This window comes from Dasypus novemcinctus, chromosome 13 (assembly GCF_030445035.2).
Source record: "Dasypus novemcinctus isolate mDasNov1 chromosome 13, mDasNov1.1.hap2, whole genome shotgun sequence".
Taxonomy (NCBI): Eukaryota; Metazoa; Chordata; class Mammalia; order Cingulata; family Dasypodidae; genus Dasypus; species Dasypus novemcinctus.
Genome location: NC_080685.1, coordinates 51,922,006 through 51,942,861, shown reverse-complemented (window position 1 = coordinate 51,942,861; position 20,856 = coordinate 51,922,006). Strand labels below are relative to the sequence as shown.

The following is a 20,856-nucleotide window of genomic DNA, read 5'->3' as shown; positions in this document are numbered from 1 at the left end:
GTGCAGAAGATGAATAGCAGGTCAACGGCTTCTCCAGGATCCTATGGCAAATCAACCTGTAGGAAGTCCAGCTGTTAATTATGACAACCATGCAGGATTGCAGACGTGGTATACCCATGGCTGAAGGGTGAGAAGAATAAAGTAGGAATGCATCCTGGACTTAGGGTAAAAGAGATTGGTAAAATCCACCCCCCTCGCCCCACATAAAATTTCCGGACCCTGGAAATGAAGTAGAGGATTTAAGACAAATGGCTTAATAATATCTTTGTAAAGAAGTCATGGATTTTGAAGACAATACTAATAATGCAAGTTAACATTAAGAAAATGACAGAGTCTTATACTGGCCATGCTCTAAGGCCGACCACAAAATATGACATTATCACCAGTTTTCAAAATATGGATTTCTTGTTAATGAAGAGCTTTGCCCCCATATATAGTGTACCTTGAAATATAAACAAATAGTATGAAACCAACCTGATTAGCAAGAGCTTTAAAAACAAGCATGAGAATAAGCCTTTACAACTATTTCAGTGACGTTTAAAGCCAAACAATCCTCAAATCTGTAGTTTACCAAATTTCATAAATGCACCGACAAGTGTTTTAGAAGTCATTGTGCAGTTTTTTACTTGTAATATATCAAATGACAAAAAAACCACACACCACGGGAGGAAAGCACATTCCTCTTGCTGAAATAATATAAACATAAATTACAATTAAATTTCCTTCTTTGTTAGGAAATACTCTGGAAAACGTGGAAAATATTGCTGAATATCATATAAACAATGTAATGATAAATTATGGGGTGTGGGATGTTTGCTGCACAAGTTCAAGGAATGTACAGATGCTTTGCACATGTCTCCGCGAATGGTAAGTGCTAGATTTTCTTTCAGTAGTGGAATGCTGGAAGAACTATATTTTTAAATGAACTACTAATGGAAATACACACAACTGCTCTCGATACACATGATTTATTTAACAAAGACATCGTTCTACAGGAAAACTATAAAACAAAACTTTCCCCTACTTTTTGACTACCTTACTTGGAAAAAGTCTCAGAAATGCTATTCTCTATTCTGTTATGGAACTTATTTTCACCCCAGAACAGAAGAATGCCAGGGTGCCAGCTGTGGGCAATTGGAGCCAGAGCAGGATTCATGTTCCCTGCTAAGGAGTTTGGACTTTATCCCGGGAGTATGTGGATCGGATTTGCAATGATAATTACCGTTTTTCTGAATGCAGGAACCCAGCGGATATTTCTTAAGCAAAATGAAAGTGAAATTACACACACAGATCAGCTTTTCTCCTCTGCCCGCCGAGAAGCGGCTTGCAGGGACACGGTCGGGCGCAGGCAGCCTTGGCTGGGTGGCAGCGCGGCTGAGCCGGAGGACAGATGGTGGCGCCCTGAACCAGGGAAGCGGCCAGGGACGCCCACTGTAGAGTTAGGGCGAGAGGAATGCCACGGAGCGACTGCCAGGTCTCCGGCAGCGAATTCGGGAGGAAGTTTGGAATACATTTTGGAACAGACGTAGGAGGCAGGGTGAGCTTTCAGCATAATTTTCGTCGCGGAGCTCCCTGCGTTTTGCTGCTGCCGCCCACCCACCTTCAGCCCTTCTCCCCCGCTTGCCCTCGCGCAGGGCTGTGGCCACTCTGCCCTCCCCCTGCCGCGGCGCTGCGCTCAGACCGCTGATGCCCTCAGTGCTCCCGTCGCTCTCACATCCCTTTGTTCCTCAACCTGTCGACCAAATGTTCGTTCCCTTCAGGCCCTGGGTTAGGAGAGTCAGGTGATCTATGCTAGGAAAGGAAAAATTTTGGACTTGTGATTCTGTGTCAACTACCGCGTTTGAAACGAAATGCCCTTTCTTGAAGACGTTTTAATGGCAGTCAGCGGTTTTGTGAGAATTTTGTATATAGTTAAGAACTATAGACAGTATGGTTAAAATTTTAAGTATTAAACAAAATATAGGGCATTCCCCTCCCTAATTTTGCCCAGCTCCCTTTCCATCCAGGTTGCCTGATGTAACAGTTATGCATGGGCTTTTCTTATATTGCTTATCTAATCCAACACAGAGTCTGATTTTTTACTACCTAGAGAGTCTTACAACGAGTCTCTTATAAAAGATATATACTTTTTTTTTTCTCCTCAGAGGAGTTATAGAAATATTTCAACATCTCTTTTTAAATGTGTTCTATGAATGACATTGAATAAATACATGGGCTCTTGGGATTTAACCATAATAATACAAATGGTAGTTACCAGGTGGTGAATGCCAGGCATCTTACTATATATTATAACTGTTATTTCTAATCCTAAAAATAATGCTATAATGCAGGTAGTTGTATGGGGTTGGGAGTGAGGTCTACAGAATTTTTTCCCCACCCCTTCTTGGTTTCTTTCCCTGAATTGAGCATAGATTGTGCAAGAATAGCTCTGTGTTTATGAGTACTGTTACAATGTTGAACTAAGTGCTTTTATGCAAACTATTTAATATTTAAAGCAATCCTGTGAAATAGCTATTAATTACCATGTGATAGATGAGAAAATGAAGCTCAGAGGAATTAGCAAGTTAGCTGTGGAGCTGCTCCAAGAGCCAAGGCCTTCAGACTCCAAGAAGGCTCTAGTTCCACTGCCCAAGTTTACATATACACTGGATTAATTGTTTCTTTCAATACTAAGCAGTGCTACGTCATGCTTAGTTGCTCAGGATTGTTACCTATTCCTCCCACCGAGATATTTAGGGCATTTCCTGTCCCCTGTTCTCTAGGGTTTGTCTGCATAAACAGAAGCAAAGAAAAACCACTAGCCAAATCAGCATGGCTCTACAGAATATGAGGGGCTTTATGAATTTGCTCCATTAAGGAGTAATATCAGCAGTAATGACTCACAATTATGGAACTCCATGGTCATTTCTTCAGGCCATTTCTCTGGCACTGGCTAACCTGGGGGATTAATTGGAGGCATAATTTCTCATGGAACCATTGGCATCTCTCAAGTCTTTGAAGTTTCAGTAATCTCTGCCATTATCATGTGACATGATATTTCCTGAGATACTGCCCTTTTTCTTCTGTGAATGTCCCAATGTCTTCTGTGAGTTCTTCCTACCATGATGGCCCTTATTTCATAGAGCAGGGCCAGTGAGGGCATTTGCCAGCTGTAGAGGATATTCATTCTAATTTTCTGATATTGGAAAAATGATTAGGAATGAACTACTTGGGGCCTACTGTGAACTGATATTGGATTACAACTTTATCAGCTAGTATAAGCCCTTCTCAGACTAGTATATTCTACAGGGGTGCTATGGGTTCCAGGAATTAGTATTAGTTAAGAGCTTGTAATCAATGTCTCCACAAAATTTGGGGGCATTTTTCGGATAAATGGCTGCAGGTTCATCTAGGTAAAGCTATGAAATTTAAAGGTCTTGATGCTTGAGCATTCTGGCTTACACCGAATATCTGTTTGCTAGGCCCTGCTGTTTATTTTCATTTCTGTAATAAAGTCACTGAAAACCTCTTGTTCTTGTTCCTGGAGGTTCCAGTGGTCTATAAGCCAGAATTAGAGGTTTCTGAGGGCCAGGCCACTAATTAGTACATGTATTTCATGGTAATTGCTAGTCATCCTCAGCACCAATTAGGGGTTGGTTTAGACTGCCCAGGTGGGTCACCAGGATGGCATGAGTTAGACTGGGGTGGGCTGAGGAGGAGTAATATCAGAAATGTAAGGAGAGGGAGGCAAAATTATGGCTTTCTGGGGTGGTGGGAAAGAGGGAGAGAACCATATAAAAGGGTTTTGGGGACCCTAAGAGGTCCCTAGATAGCACTTTCAGAATTGCTGTTGTATAAAATCCACTTAAATTCCACACCATGTGTATGTATTGCCAAGTCAAAATACATGCAAACTTACATACATAGAAACATACATACATACATATGTAAATCAACACATTTAAAGATATTCTCTTCTGATCTTTATAAAAGGCAAAAAAAAAGGTAATTAGGATTGCTATGGAACAACTGCACTTTTATAATTAATTATAATATCTACTATCTGTAGGGTGCTATTATGAGCTAGGGAGTGTTTCAAGAATTTTACATGCTACATTTCATTTGTTTCCTGATTGAAACTTGATTTAAAAATTAACTACATTTAAAAGTTTTTTGGAGCAGATGTGGCTCAAGCACCTGCTTCCCCAAAAGGGAGGTCCTAGGTTTGGTTCCCGGTGCCTCTTGAAAAAAAGCAAAAACAACCAACAAGCAAAACAAACAAAAAAACCAACTCAGGGAAACCAGGGTGGCTCAGTGGTTGATTGCAAGCTTCCTACATATGAGGTTCCAAGTTCAATCCCTGGCCTCTGGTACTTCAAAAAAAAAGTTTTTGATAACTTCTCAATTCTAAAAACCATATTTTGGACGTGAGGGATAAGTTCAAGTCAGTTAAGATTCTGAACATATATGCGACCAAGGCACTTGAAAACACCGAAATGTCTCTACTGGCCTTATTATTGTCAGAAGAAATATTTTAATTTTATTATTTTAATTTTTTATTGTGATTACATATATACAGCACAAAATTTCCCATTTTACCATTTTCATGCGTACAATTAAGTAATATTAATGACCTTCACAATATTGTGTTACCATCACTACCATCCATTACCAAAATTTTCCATCACCCCAAACAGAAACTTTGTACCCATTAAGTAATAATCTTCCCCCCACCACCCTGCAACTCTGTCTTCTTTTCCTGGCCCCTGGTAACCTGTACTTTATTTTCTGTTGCTAGGAATTTGCTTATTCTATGTATTTCATGTAACTGAAGTCATGCAGTATTTGTCTTTTTATGTCCAACTTATTTCACTCAACACAATATCTTTTTTTTTTTTTAAAGATTTATTTATTTCTCTTCCCTTCCCCCATACCCCGTTTGTCTATTCTCTGTGTCTATTTGCTGTGTCTTCTTTGTCCGCTTCTGTTAGTGGCATGGGAATCTGTGTTTCTTCTTGTTGGGTCAGCTTTCCGTGTGTGCAGCACCATTCCTGGGCAGCAGGCTGCACTTTCTTTCACGCTGGGTTCCTCTCCTTACGGGGCGCACTCCTTGCGTGTGGGGCTCCCCTATGCGGGGACACCCCTGCATGGCAGGGTACTCCTTGTGCACATCAGCACTGTGCATGGGCCCGCTGCACACGGGTCAAGGAGGCCTGGGGTTTGAACCACAGACCTCCCCTGTGGTAGATGGATGCCCTAACCACTGGGCCAAGTCCCCTGCCAACACGATGTCTTAAGTGTTCATACATGTTGGAACATGTATCAGAATGTCAGGCTTTTTTTTGGCTCAATATTATTGCATTGTATGTATTTTCATTTTTAATTTTTAAAAATTAAATTAAATTTAAATTTTTCAAGATTTATTTATTTTTTTATCTCCCCATTCCCTCCCCCCCACACACACACCCAAGTTGTCTGCTCTCTGTGTCCATTCGCTGTGTGTTCTTCTGTGACCGCTTCTATCCTTATCAGCGGCGCCGGGAATCTGTGTTTCTTTTTGTTATGTCATCTTGTTGTGTCAGCTCTCCATGTGTACGGTGCCATTCCTGGGCAGGCTGCACTTTCTTTCGCCCTGGGCGGCTCTCCTTACGGGGCATGCTCCTTGTGCGTGGGGCTCCCCTACACAGGGGACACCCCTGCGTGGCAGGGCACTTCTTGTGTGCATCAGCATTGCGCATGGGCCAGCTCCACATGAATCAAGGAGGCCTGGGGTTTAAACCGCAGACTTCCCATATGGTAGGCAGATGCCCTATCCGTTGGCCAAGTCCGCTTCCCTATTTTCATTTTTTAAATCTGTTTATCTGTTGATGGGCACATGGGTTGCTTCCACCTTTTGACTATTGTGAATAAAGCTTCTATAAACATTGGTGTACAAATATCTGTTCAAGTTCTTGTTTTCTGTTCTTTGGGGGGTATATACCTACAAGTGGAATTCCTGGGTCAGGTGATAATTCTATGTTGAACTTTCTGAGAAACCATCAAAGTGTTTTCCACAGAGGCTGCTAATATTTAACATATCCACTAACAATGTAGGGAGATTCCTATTTCTCTGCATCCTTGCCAACACTTGTCATTTTCTGTTTTCTTAATAGCCATTTCAGTGGGTATTATAATTTTGATTGCTTTTCCCTAATGGCTTAGGATGTTGGGAATCCTTTCATGTGCTAATTGGCCATCTGTATATCTTCTTGGAGAAATGTCTATTCAAGTCTTTTCTCATTTATATATATATATATATATTTTTTAGGAGATCCTGGGGAATGAACCCAGGACCTCATACATGGGAAGCAGATGCTCAACCACTTGAGCTACATCTGCTCCCTGCCCATTTTTAAATTGGGTTGTTTATCTTCATATATTCTGTATATTAATCCCTTATCAGATGTATGCTTTAAAATATTTTTTCCCATTCTGTAGGATGTCTTTTCATGTTCTTGATACTGTCCTTGGATGTGCAAAATTTTTTAATTGTGAAGTTCAATTTATTTATTTATTTTTCATTGCTGCTCATGTTTTTGGTTCGTATCTAAGAACTCATTGCCTAACATAGGATCCTGGAGATTTCCCCCTCATTCTTATCCTATGAATTTTATGCTTATAGCTCTCATATATAGGTCATTGATCTATTTTGGCTTAATTTTTAAATTTGGTATGAGGTAGGGGTCCAATTTTGTTCTTTTCCATGTGGATATCGGGTTTTTTCAACACAGCTTGTTGAAGATACTTTTCTTTCCTCATTGAAAAAACTTTTCTTTCCTCATTTAGAGGACTTGGCATCCTTGTTGAAAACCACTTGAGCCATAGATTAGATGTGGGTTTATTTCTGAATTCTTAATTCTTTTTTTCTTTTTTCCCAAATTCTACTCAATTTATTCATTTTTAAAAAAATATTACATTCAAAAAATATGAGGTCCCCATTCACCCCCACCGCCCCCACCCCACCACTCCCCCCACAGTACCACTCTCCCCCATCATCATGACACATCCATTGCATCTGGTGAGTACATCTCCGGGCATCGCTGCACCCCATGTCCTGTGGTTCACACCATAGCCCCCACTCTCGCATGTTCCATCCAGTGGGCCATGGGAGGACATACAATGTCCGGCAATTGCCCCTGGAGCACCACCAAGGACAACTCCAAGTCCCAAAAATGCCTCCACATCTCATCTCTTCCTCCCATTCCCCGCCCCCAGCAGCCACCATGGCCACTTTTTCCACACCAATGCCACATTTTCTCGATTATTAACCACAATAGTTCATGAATAGGATATCATTAAATCCACTCTAATCCTTACTGTATTCCTCCTTCCTGTGGACCTTGGCTTGGTTGTGTCCATTCCACATCTATGTCAGGAGGGGGTTTAGATTCCACATGGATACTGGATGCAATCCTGCTTTCAGTTGTAGCACTCTAGGCTCCATGGTGTGGTGGTTGACATTCTTCAACTCCATGTTAGCTGAGTGGGGTAAGTCCAATAAATCAGAATGTAGGAGCTGAAGTCTGTTGAGGCTCAGGGCCTGGCTATCATATTGTCAGTCCAGAGATTCAAATCCCCTAGATATATCTTAAACCCCAGCACCAACTACAATTCCAGTAAAGTAGCATGAAAGGCTTGTGAAAAGAGATCCCATCTGAGTCCAGCTCCATCACGCAGAAACACCAGCTCCAAAGAAGGACCAACTGGCATGGCAGTGAACCCCATCTGCCGTGACCATAGAACCTGTGGGTCTTTTTAGCCCTCAAAAGGACCAATACCTGGGGTTGTATCTACTTTATCTGTCTCTGAGACTTTGCTCAGGTGTGCATAAGGGCAATCCTTCTGACAACCTCCAGACTCTTTTTTAGAGACTCATAGCCATATAAACTCATTTGTCCTTTTCATTTCCCCCTTACTTTAGGTCAAACAGCATTTTTAACTCCTGTTATTATATGTAGACAGGGATATTCTGCTGGTCCTCATTGAACCTTTAATTCAAGGTCATTTTCTAGTTACGTCATCAGCTGGTACTTGGTAGTGATCCCTCGGTGCCAGGGAGGCTCATCCCCGTGTGTCATGTCCCACACTGGGGGTAAGGCATTGCATTTACATGCTGAGTTTGGCTTTGAGACTGGCTACATTTGAGTAACACGGAGGCTGTCAGGAGGGAACTCTTAGGCATGGTGCTGCTCTAGGCCTTGTTCTTATTTCAGGTGTATAGGCTCACAAGCATAGTCATTAGTATCAGGGGGTCACTGTTGGACCCTCATTCCTTCCTGGTCCTTGCCATTGCACCTGGGGGACTGCTGCTGCTTCCCTGGGGACCACAACTGAGCCCCCCCCTCCACCCCTGGCCAGGAACCCAGTACCCCCCCAGCTGTTGTTTTTAATTGTTTCCACTATGAGTATATCCAAACATTTCCATGCACCCTGGACACATGCCCTGTATAACTCCCTTTCAACCATATATCGCCTGTCAATAACATCCCATACCAGTATTCCTCCACTGCCATTGTTGAACCACTCTGTGATCCATGAATTCTTAATTCTATTCGACTGGAATATTTGTCCTTATGCCAGTACCATACTATTTTGATTACTGCTGTTTTGTTGTAAGTTTGAAATAAGGAAGTGTGAGTCCTCTAACTCTTCTTCTTTTCCAGATAGTTTTGGCTATTTGGGGTCCCTTGCCATGAATTTGATTATTTTTTAATTTTTTCAAAAAGGGCTGCTGAAATTTTGATTGCAATGAATGTTTATATGGCTTTGGGTAGTATTGACATCTTCTTACTATTAAGTCTTCCTATCCATGAGGATGGGATGTCTTTCTATTTATTTAAGTCTTCTCTAATTTCTTTCAATAATGTTTTGTAGTTTTTTAGTGTACAAGTCTTTTACATACTTGGTTAAATTTATTCCTAGATATTTTATTCTTTTACATGGAATTGTAAATGGACTTATATTCTTGATTTCCTTTTCAGATTGTTCAGTGTGTACACTAGTATACAGAAACACAATTGATTTTTGCACATTAAGTATCAGCTACTTTGCTTAGTTTGTTAACTCTAGTAGCTTTCTTGTGGATTCTTTGGGATTCTATATGTAGGATCATATCATCTGTAAATAAAGGTAGTTTTACTTCTTACTTTGAAATATAGATGACTTTTATTACTTTTACTTGCCTAATTTCTCTTGCTGGAACTTTCAGTGCAATGTTGAATAGCAGTGGTTAAAGTGGGCATCTTTGTCTTTTTTCTGATTTTAAAGGGAAAGCTTTCAGTCTTTCACAATTCAGTGTAATTTTTGCTGTGGGTTTTAAAAAAATGTTCTTTATCATGTTGAGAAGTTTCCTTTCTATTCCAATTTTTCTGAATATTTTTTATTGAAAAAGGATGTTGGATATTGTCAAATATCTTCAGTGTTGATTTTCCTTGCATTCTAACAATGTGGTATATTATAGTGATTTTCTTATGTTGAACCACCATTGCATTACTGGGATAAATCCCACTTGGTCATTGGGTATAATACTTTTTATATACTGTTGGATTTGATTTGCTAGTATTTTGTTTTGAGTTTTACATGTATATTCATATTGTTCTGTGATTTCTTTTCTTATGCTATTTGGCTTTATTTGGCTTTGGTGTTAGGGTAATGCTGGCCTTATAGAATGTGACTGGAAGTGTCCCCTCCTCTTCAATTTTTTGTAAAAATTTTTGAAGAATTGGTGTTAATTCTTCTTTGAATGTTTGGTAAAATTCACCAGTTAAGCTATCTGGTTCTGAACTTTTCTTTTTTGAGTGTTTCTGATTACTGATTCAATCTCTTTAGTAATCTGTGTGTTTCTAGGAATTTGTCCATTTCTTTAAGGTTATCTAATTTAGTGGTGTGCAATTATTCACAGTATCCTCTTATAATTTTTTTTTTTTTTGAGGTTCTGTGGGCCAGGGATTGAACTTGGGACCTCATATGTTGGAATCTGGGGCTAACCACTAAGCCACGTCAGCTTCCTTGAATTGGATTTTTTGTTTGTTTTGACTTTTTTTTTCAGAAAGCACTGGGAACCAAACTTGATATCTCCTATGTGGGAAACATGTGCTCAACTGCTTGAGCCACATCTGCTCCCTTATAATCCTTTTAATTTCTGTAAGGTCAGTAGTAATTTCCCCTCTTTACCTTTCTTATTTTTTGTTTTTTTGTTTTTTTGCTTCCTCTTTCTTTTTTTCCTAGTCAGCTTAGCTAACGGTTTGTCATTTTTATTGATCTTTTCAAAGAGCCAATTTTTGGTTTCATTGATTCTCTCTATTGTTTTTTAAAATTTTCTATTTCATGTATCTCACCTTCTAATCTTTGCTGTTTCCTCCATGTGCTCACATTGGGTTTGGTTTTCTCTCCACTTTTAGTTTCTCTTATTTTTCAGATGTGATTTGAGATCTTTCTTCTTTTTTTAACATATGCATTTACAATGAAAAATTTCCCTCTGAGCAATGTCTTTGTTGCATTACCTAAGTTTTGGTTATGTTCTATTTTCATTTGTCTTATGGTATTTTCTAATTTCCCTTGCGATTTCTTCTTTGATCCATGGTTGTTTAAAAGTATTGTTTAATTTCCACATATTCAAATTTTTTTCCAGTTTTCTATTTTGATTTCTAGCTTCATTCCATTTTGGTTAGGGAAGATAATTTGCATGATTTCAATCTTTTTGAAGTTATTGAAACTTGTTTTGTTGCTGAGATGGGTCTCTATTAGAGAATGATCCATTTGCACTTGAGAAGGTTTTTATTCTCTTTTCTGGTGAATTATTCTATATAATTCTGTTAGGTCTGGTTGGTTAGGTATTGTTCATTTCCTCTATTTCCTTACTTATATTCTTTCTAGATGTTATATTCATTATTATTATCTTTTAATTTTTTATTTTTTAGGAGGTACCAGGGATTGAACCCAGGACCCCATCCATGGGAAGCAGACACTCAACTTGAGCTACACTCACTCCTCTAGCCATCATTAAAGTTATATATTGCAGTCTCCTACTATGAATGTAAAGCCATCTAGTCCTTCAATTTTGTCAATGTTTGTTACATATATTTTGAGACTTCTTTATTAGGTTCATATATAAATGTTATAGCTTCTTGTTGAATTGACCCTTTTATCAATATATTGTTCCATCTTTGTCCCTTGTAACAGCTTTTGACTAAAAGTTTATTATATCTGATATTAGCATAGTTATCTCAACTCTCTTTTGGATATTATTTGCATGGGATATTTTTTCCATCCTTTCACTTATAGCCTGTTTGTTTCTTGAATTTAAGGTGAGTCTCTTATAAACAGCATCTAGTTGGGCTATGATTTTTTTTCATTTAAAAATTTATCAAAGTATATAATTCATACATGAACATGCATAAACAATAAATGTGTAGTGAAAGTTGTGAACTTACAAAGCAAACATGGATATGCATATCATCATAAAGTGCTCCCATGTATCACCACACCAATACCTTGCATTGTTATAAAGCATTTGTTACAAACTATGAAAGCACATCATCAAAATATTACTACTAACTATAGTCCATATCTTACATTTGATGTATTTTCCCCCCAACCCACCAGATTAACCCCCTGTATGAGTATTATGCATTTGTCATAGTTCATGAGGAGACATTCTCATATTTGTTCTGTTAACCACAATCTGTCTTCTACCACAGGATCCACTGTGTTATACAGCACCATGCTTTGTACAATCCATTTAAAGTGTACTCTCAGTGGCTTTCATTTTCATCACAGAGTTGTGCTGCCATCATGTCAGTCAATTTTTGAACATTTTCTTTATTCCAAAATGGACCATAATCCATTCTGCTCAACTCTGCTTTTTAATTGGAGAGTTTATTCCATTTACATTTAAAGTAGTTACTGATAAAGCAGGACTTATTTCTGCTATTCTCCTATTTGGTGTTTGTATGTCACACCCTTTTGTTCCTCATTTCTTCCATTACTGCCTACTTTTGTGTTTAGTTGATCTTTTGTAATAAACCATTTTGAGTCCCTTCTCATTTTCTTCTGAGTAAATATTTCAGATTTTTTTTGTGCCTACTGTGGGGCTCAAGAAAAAGGCAAATTTAAAGTGGTGGTGAGGCAGACTAGATTAGAGAATCAAGAGATGGATCTGGAACCTGGCAAAAAGCCCACATGACCATGGATACCCCACAAGATGGCTATTGGAAGAACCTTGTGAGAACCCGCATATGGAACAGGATTTCCTCCAGAATCAAGGAGAAGCCTTGGGCCCTTCTCGGGGATTGAGGGTGGGGTAATCAATCAAAACAGCAAACAGCTGAGATTACTCCTTCACATTAGCAAAGGGGTGGAATAATGAATGGTTTAAAAAGCAAGTGCAGAATCCAAAATGGCCCGTTATTGCCTTTTCTACCCCTGTTTGAATCAGCATGCAGGTAAACCTGGGGCTTTGTAATCTGTAATAGGGACTTGTAGTCTCTAAACTAGCCCTCTTTTCCTCTTTTCTGCCCTTTTCCTTTCTCTACCTGGGACCCATAATCTGTTTTTTCCTCCCATTTCTTTTCTCGCCATTCCTTAATAAGTTACTGGCCTAACAAAACTGGCTTGCACTTAAAATTCTTTTCTCTGTAGCTTAACCATGAACCTAGAGAAAATTTGGCAAAAGTAGGAAAACCTTGAGGTACCCTTACAAGCCCTTCCCCCAACCCTTTCTTGGCTCAGGGCAGCAGGAGCCAGCCCAGGCTCCCACATCAGGCCCTTGGTCTCAGTTTCTGGAGGAAGCAGAGTAACCATTTTGTGCAGATTGAGGCACATGTATGTCTGTACCGATCCACTGGGTTGTAGCCTGAAGGACTGATTCAAGACACTGGCCTCTGTCTTGCTGGTCCCAGAACTTGCTTGGATGTAAACATGGCTGACAGGGCTACCAAAACCCTGTAGATAAATGATCAAACACAGTTTCCTGGGCAAAAGATGACTGATTGAGACATAGACTAGAGCTAGGGACTAGGAGAAAAGGCTGGAAATTTCCTGGGAAGAATTCTAAGGGTAATTGGGTGCATTCAGAGTATCCAAATATATGTGGGAATTGATAAGACCTCCTATATGCACAAGAAAATAAGGATGCTCAGAAAAGACCTGAAAGGACTCTATGCTTTCACCTTGGACTGGGTTCCTACAAACCTTTAACTCAGGGGATCTTCACCAGGGGTCTAGAGCTTGAATTGAAATGAAAAAAAAGAAGCATTATTCTTGTGGGGATGTGTTGGTGCAGGTGTGATATTTATTAAATAATACACAGTATAGTGTGGACTTGGTAAGGGATCTGCAGTTTTCACCTGACTGGCAAAGGGGTCTGTGGAACAAAAAGGTTAAGAACCCCTGCTTTAACTGTTTTCCAGAGCTCTGAGAACGTTGGTTCTGTCAGTTTCTGCTGGATTTGCAAGTTTCTATGAGGGAATGAAACCCTGGTTTCTCACTCTGCCATCTTATTGACGTCACTCCAGAAAGGAATCTTTTAACTCATAATTTCCTTTAAAAGCTTAGGAGCACTTTCCCCCTGAACACAATTAAGCATGGAAAAGTAGAGTTTTTGTCCACTTCTTTGCATAATACCGTGAAAGATGAATCCTCCGTGGCACCAATTTGATGGCATTCACATTCCCTCCTCTACCCCCAATATTTTCTGCAACAGTGATCAAAATCAGAGGACAGAAGCAGTTCATGTCTGCTTCTAAGGTTTCCTCAACAGATGCAAGAGAAGGAAGGGTCCTTGCACTTTCTGTCTGTCTGGTTGTGGCAGCCAAGATTGAATGGGGGAATACAGGAAATTCTAAAAACATGGGGAAGGGGAAATAATCTTTGCAACTCAGAAATAAATTTGTAAACGGTGGGGGAAAATCAATGTTTAATTAAAATAAAAAAACAATTTAATTTACTACATTAATAGAATAAAGGATAAAAGTAATGGTCTAAATGAAAGTGGAAAAAGCATCCAACAATCAACAATTGTGATCCAATTCTCAACAAACTAACAAACTGATGAACAGCTACGAAAAACCCACAGTTAATATCATACTTAGCATTCCCCCCTCCCTGCCCCAAGATCCTGAGCAACATAAGGATATCTGATCTTACCATTTCCATTTAACATTGTATTGGAAGTCTAGTGCAATAAGGCAAGGAAAAGAAATTTTAAAAAATAAACCATTGGGAAAAAAATCAGACAACAGAGAGTTGACTCCAAGTGTTCTCTGGGCTAAAAGCCGAGTGTGGACTGGGATTCAGCTTTGACTTTTTTCAGTTATATCCCCTCTCATCTTATCCACATAAAGGGCTCTGTTCAGCTGCATCCCATGTGCCTTTTCAAGATCACAGCACAGCACAGAAATTAATTGTAAATTACATAAAAATTCTTTTTTCCTGTAGCATTGGCTTTTAGTGTTTAAACAGAAAAAAATGTTATCAGACAGTTCTGCATATATGTGCAACACACATGCCAGTAGTAGAGTAATACACTGTACATCAGAGGTTTCATCTACCTCTAAAGCAAAATACCTACCAGCTGTTCATGCAGTAGTGCTACTGGGTACCACTAGCATTACGGAGATCTTGTTAATAGCTTATTCTGCTTTCTCTCTGAGAACAACATTATATTAGCCAAATGGGTGCTAATACAAAGTACCAGAAATCTGTTGGTTTTTATAAAGAGTCTCTTTTGGGGGCAAAAGCTTATAGAAACAAGGCCCTAAAGAGTCCAACTCGAGGTTGCTTTCTCACCAAAGTCAGTTGCCACGTGTTGAAGCAAGATAGTTGCCCATCTTTGTGAGGGTTCAGCCTTCCTCTCTCTCAACTACAGGCTGGCATAGGGCTTGTTTCTTTCTGGGGCTGCAGGATCAAAGTTCTCTCCTTTGCCACGTCTATGGAACTCTCTTCCTTCCTCTGTCTTCTTCCCGTGTCTGTGGAGCTCTCTCTTAGTGTGTATGTCTTCTTGAGTGAGTGTCTGTTTATATCAGCCCACCTAGGGGATGGGGACTCAACCCGGAGTCATGCCCTACTGATGTGGTTGAATCAAAACCCTAATCTTAACAGGTAATTTAATCAAAACATATAAGCGGAATCTAATGCATTCAAAGGGTATCACACCTGGAGGAACAGACCAGTTTACAACTAATCGCTATCTTTTTAAAAATTCATAAATAATATCAAACTGCTACAAACATCACCAATTTTGTGGCTGGTTTTATAAGCTTCTTAGTGGTAATGTGACCTGTATCTGTTGCTGAAAGGATAGCAACTTAGAAAAATACCTCATTTTTTCACTTTTTTGCCCTTAGGGTTAAAACTAACAATTTCTTCCTGGAAGACATCTTTTGCCCTGGTTCTGGAAACATTCGTTGATCTTTCAGAGATTATTGGAAAAGTTTTGATGACTTCATGCCACTAGTTGATAAGCTTTCAGATATCCTTTAGACTAAGGCCAAGAGCATCAATAGATCAATAAAGGCCAATGTTCAGAAAGAGTTTTCATTTTCATACTTCCTGTTTGCATTTTCTGTTTTAGCTGCTTGGGGAAATTCAGCTTACTTGCAGAGCCACTTGTCTTAGCATATGCAGATTTGTTTTGCTTCAATTTAGTCCTGAAATCCTGTTTGTTGTTTATAGCCAGATTTGAGCTATTTATTCATTTTTGTGATATAAGGCAATACACACTTGCAGACCCTTTAATAGAGTGCTAGGGCTGACCAATGGTTTGTACCCCATAGAGGGTAGACCACTGCCTATACTTTATTGCTGGAAGAGGGGGCAGGGCTCTGGGAGTCTCTTTTTTTGAAGCTAGTTGAGGAAAGAGGCCATCTCCATAACATAAAAGTGCAAGGTGAAGCAGCAAGTGCTGTGTAGAAGCTGCAACAAGTTATCCAGAAATTCTAAGATAATTGATGAAGGTGACTATACTAAACAACAGATTTTCAATGTACACAAAACAGACTTCTATTGGAAGAAGATGCCATCTAGGACTTTTATAGCTAGAGAGGAGCTTAAAAGGACAAGCCGACTCTCTTGTTAAGGGCTAATGTAATTGGTCATTTTAAGTTGAAGCCAATGCTGATTTACCATTCCAAAAACCTTAGGGCCCTTAAGAATTATTCTAAATCTACTCTGTGTTCTATAAGTGGAACAACAAAACCTGCGTGGCAGCACCTATGATTACAACATGGTTTACTGAATATTTTAAGCCTACTGCTCAGAGAAAAAAAGATTATTTAAAATTTTTTACTGCTCATTGACAATATACTGATCACCTAAGAGCTCTGATGGAATGTTCAATGAGATTAATGTTTTCATGCCTGCTAATAAACATCTATTCTGCAGCCTACAGAGCAAGGAGTAATTTTAACTTTCAAGTCTTATTATTTAAAAAATATATTTTGTGAGGTGCTGCCAAAAATAGTGATTCATCTGATGGATCTGGGCAAAATCAATTGAAAACCTTCTGCAAAGAATTTACCATTCTAGATTCCATTAAGAATATTCCTGATTCATGGGAGGAGGTCAAAGGATCAACATTAACAGGACTTTGGAAGAAGTTGATTCCAACCCTCATGGATGACTTTGAGGGTTTCAAGACTTCAGTTGAACAAGTGACTACATATGTGTAGTAAAAACAAGAGAACCAGAATTAGAAGTGAGCCTGATCTTTGTGAGGGTTCAGCCATTCCTGAAGTGGTTTCTTGAGATGGAATCTACTCTTGGTGAAGATGCTGTGAACATTGTTGACGTGACAACAAGGATTTAGAATAGTACATAAACTTAGTTGGTAAAGCAGTGGAAGGGTTTGAGAGGGTTGAATCCAGTTTTTAAAGAAGGTCCACTGTGGGTAAAATGCTGTCAAACAGGATTGCATGCTGCAGAGAAATCTTTCATGGAAGGAAAAGTCAATTGATGCAGCAAATTTCATTTTGGATTTGTCTTATTTTAAGAAATTGCAACAGCCACCCCAAATGTATTAGTCAGCCAAAGGGGTGCTGATGCAAAGTACCAGAACTCTGTTGGCTTTTATAAAGGGTATATATTTGGGGTAGCAGCTTACATTCACAAGGTCATAAAACATAAGTTACTTCCCTCACCAAAGTCTGTTGCCACATATTGGCAAGATGGCTGCTAGTCTCCGCAAGGGTTCAGCGTTCCTCTTCCTCCTAAGGAAGGAAGTCCTAAGCTGTGGTCCCAGCTCCTTCCATTCTCAGCTGTAGGCTAACATAAGTCTCTCTCCCTGGGGTTTGTTTCATTCTGGGCTTTCTCAGCTGTTCAGGGCTCTGGTCTCTTCAGCTGCAAGCTATCAGGCAAATGGCTTGGTTCCCTCCCTGGGCTTCAGCATCAAAATTCAAACTCTGTCCTCTGCCATGTCATTTTCTCTGTGAGTCTCCACATGCCAAGGGGGCCGGGACTCAACATCCTACAAATATGCCTGGATCAAAGCCCTAATCATAATTTAATCAAGTAAAAGTGAAACCTCTGAATTTAATACAATCTAATACACCCAGAGGAACAGACCACTTTACAAACACAATCCAATATCTATTTTGAAATTCGTAAACAATATCAAACTGCTCCACCAACCTTCAGCAACACCACACTGGTCAGTTAGCAGCCATCAACATTAAGGCAAGGGACTATCTACCAGTCAGAAGATTATGATTAAATGAAGGCCAGGTAACAGCATTTTTTAGCAATTCATTATTTTTTAATTAAGGTATGTGCATTGCTTTTTTTTAGACATGATGCTATTTAATACTTAATGTGTAATGTGTAAACATAACTTTTATATGCATTGGGAAAACAAAAATATTGTGTGATTCCATTTATTGCTATATTTGTTTTTTGGCCATGGTCTGGAGCCAAACCCGTAATATCTCCAAGGTGTACCTGTAAAGTCATATGTCTCTGTACTGAATAGTCACATTTTTATCTGTGTAGATATGGATTCACAGCCTTAGCATTATTGGTATTTTGCATGGATAATTCTTTGTTATGGTGGGGACTGTCCTGTGCATTGTAGGATGTTCCTGGCCTCTATCCCCTAAGTGCTAGTAGCACCTTCAGCCCCATCCCACACATTGTGACAATCAAAATGTCTCCATTGGTTAATGCACCAGGCAATGTGATAGCGCAAGAAGTCAGACAGAAGAGCCGCTTTATATGAAGTTCAGGAATAGGCAAAATGTCTCCATTGGTTAATGCACCAGGCAATGTGATAGCGCAAGAAGTCAGACAGAAGAGCCCCTTTATATGAAGTTCAGGAATAGGCAAAATGAATGGAAATGAATGGAAGCCAGTGGATACCTCTGCTGGGAGCATGAAGGAACCTTCTGGGAGTGCTGAAAACATTCTATGGCTTGCTATGGGTGGTGATTACAGGATGTGCAAATAAATCAAGTTATATACTTAAAAAAGAAAAGGTCTCCAGACATTGCCAAATATCCTCTGTGGGGCAATAATCCCCCAACCCCCTCCATTCCCCACTGACCCTTTTGAGAACCTCTGATGTAGATTTACTAGTGTTGTCATGAACATGTCCTAAGGAGCTCTTTTTTTAAATTTATTTTTTTATTAGAGAAATTGTAGGTTTACAGAAAAATCATGCAGATATACAGTTCCCATATCCTCCCCCTCACACACAGAATTTTCCCTATCATTAACACTTTGCATTAGTGTGTGCCTTTGTTACAACTGCGAAAACAATATCATAATGATACTATTAACAATAGTCTGTTGTTTACAATAGGGTTCACTGTTGTGCTGTTCAGCCTAAGTTTTTTATTTTTTATTTTAATTTTATTCTAGTATCATATATACAACCTAAAATTTCCCCTTTTTAACCACATTCAGATATATAATTCAGTATTGTTAATTATATTAATAATGCTTTATTACTGTCACCACCATGCAGTACCAAAATTTCCCATTACCCCAAAGAGAATCTTGGTACCAATTAAGCATTAATTCCCTATTCCCTACACTTATTCTCACCCTGGTACCTGCACTTTAGTTTCCCACTCTATAAATTTGCTTTACTGTTTATTTCCTATCAGTGAGCTCATTCCTTACATGGGCTAAGGAATTCTTTTGTAGTCATCTAGAAGAAACTTCCATTTAGTACAGGTCTGTCTCAGTTTTGCCAGGGATGCTGTGACAGATACCACAGACTGGGGTGCTTAAACAGCAGGAATTGATTGGCTCGTATCAGTCAATATGGATGTGTAATTTATAGGCTAGAAGCCCAAAATCACAGTGTTGGCAGGCTGCACCTCCTCTGAAGTCTGCATGTAGCATTCTGGTGGTAGCATCCATCACATGGTGAGCTGCTGCTTTCTGTCTCCTCCTGTGGCTACTAAGTTGTCTCCAACTTTCTTTTGTTTGTAAGGACTCCAGTCACACCAGGTTAAAGCCCACCCTCTTTCAGTTTGACCTCATCTTAATAGGATCTTCAAAAATCCTATTTACAAATAATTTTGCACCCACCTGGCCAGACCTTAGGACTTGAACATGCCTTTGTGGGAGACATGATTCAACCTACCAGTGGTACCTTCTGAAATTGTCCTTGGCCTTGCCTTCTTTCTTGCATTGAATGAATCCTGTTTCTCCTTCTATGACCCCCATATCCTGAATACTTATCACTTCATATATCTCATTTTATTATGATTATTTGGGTACATACATTTGTGTACATACACATCTCTTCAGGAGCAGGGGATATACTTATTTATGTATCTCTAGGGCCTAGTGGAGTAATTGGCATGCAAATATATGCCTCTACAAATGTATGTTAAATTGAACTGAACTGTGGAGTATGGTTCTTAAAAATGTTCCATATTTGTGGCACGTATTTCAATGCCAGAATTTTGGGCAGCACACTTAAAGGAATTAAACTTCTTGAAGCAGCAAGAAACAAGTTGGAAGTGATTACAACTCCATCATTACTACATGTGACAGCATCTACTAAATTATGCAGAGGTAAGGGTGGATTTACATGACTATCCTTTATGACTGTTTACTGTCCTGACAAGCTGGCTAATATACACAAGAACAAAATTCCCATGTGGCCCAGTATACATGCCTAGGGCTTAGTGCTTTTCTTTGAACTATCTTTTGCTACTTTTTCCCTACTTCCTATTCACCATGTACAGACACACTGGTCTCATGTTCTTTGACATACCAGGCCCTTTCCTGCCTCAGGGTCTTTACACTTGACTTTCTCTATTCCAGGGATGCTCTTCCAACGAGTAGCTGCATAGGCTGTTTCCTCACCTCTTTCAGGTCATTACTTAATGTCACCTTTTCAATGAGGTCACCTCTGAACCTGTTTAAAATTGCAACCTTCTCAATACTTTATTAGTGTCCCTGCCTTAGTTTTCACTATAGGACATACTTTTGACTAAAATATATCTTTTGTTTATTGTCTGACTCATCCCATTAGTATGTGAGTTTTATTATGGAGGAATTTAAAATCTTTATTAAGACAAATTTAAAATATACATAAAAGTAGAAAAAATAGAACAAAGCCCCATATGTCTTTTACCCAGGCTCTATAATTAAGATGTTGCCTCACTTGCTTCATCTAGTTCCATATTTTTCTTTCCTTATTTTTCCTTTCCTTTCCCCTTTTCTTTTCATAGATGAAATGTTTAAAAGCAAATCCAAATGTCATGACTCTTCAACCCCTACATCTCCTATATACTGCAAATTGTATCTTTAAAAATGATGAATATTTTCTTATATAGCCATAATGCTATTATTAAACTTAATACAGTTAACAATAATGGGAAAAAGATT

The 20,856-nt window shown here is 39.1% G+C and overlaps 1 long non-coding RNA gene across 1 annotated transcript in view; it reads left to right on the top strand.

Annotated features, from left to right (window-relative positions):
* The first annotated feature begins 1,346 nt into the window (after positions 1–1,346).
* LOC111766782 (uncharacterized) overlaps positions 1,347–20,856 on the top strand; it is a 114,207-nt gene continuing 94,697 nt past the window's right edge. Inside the window, exon 1 of the long non-coding RNA XR_002798749.3 lies at positions 1,347–1,537. This is a non-coding gene — a long non-coding RNA (uncharacterized lncRNA). The remainder of the gene's footprint in view (positions 1,538–20,856) is intronic.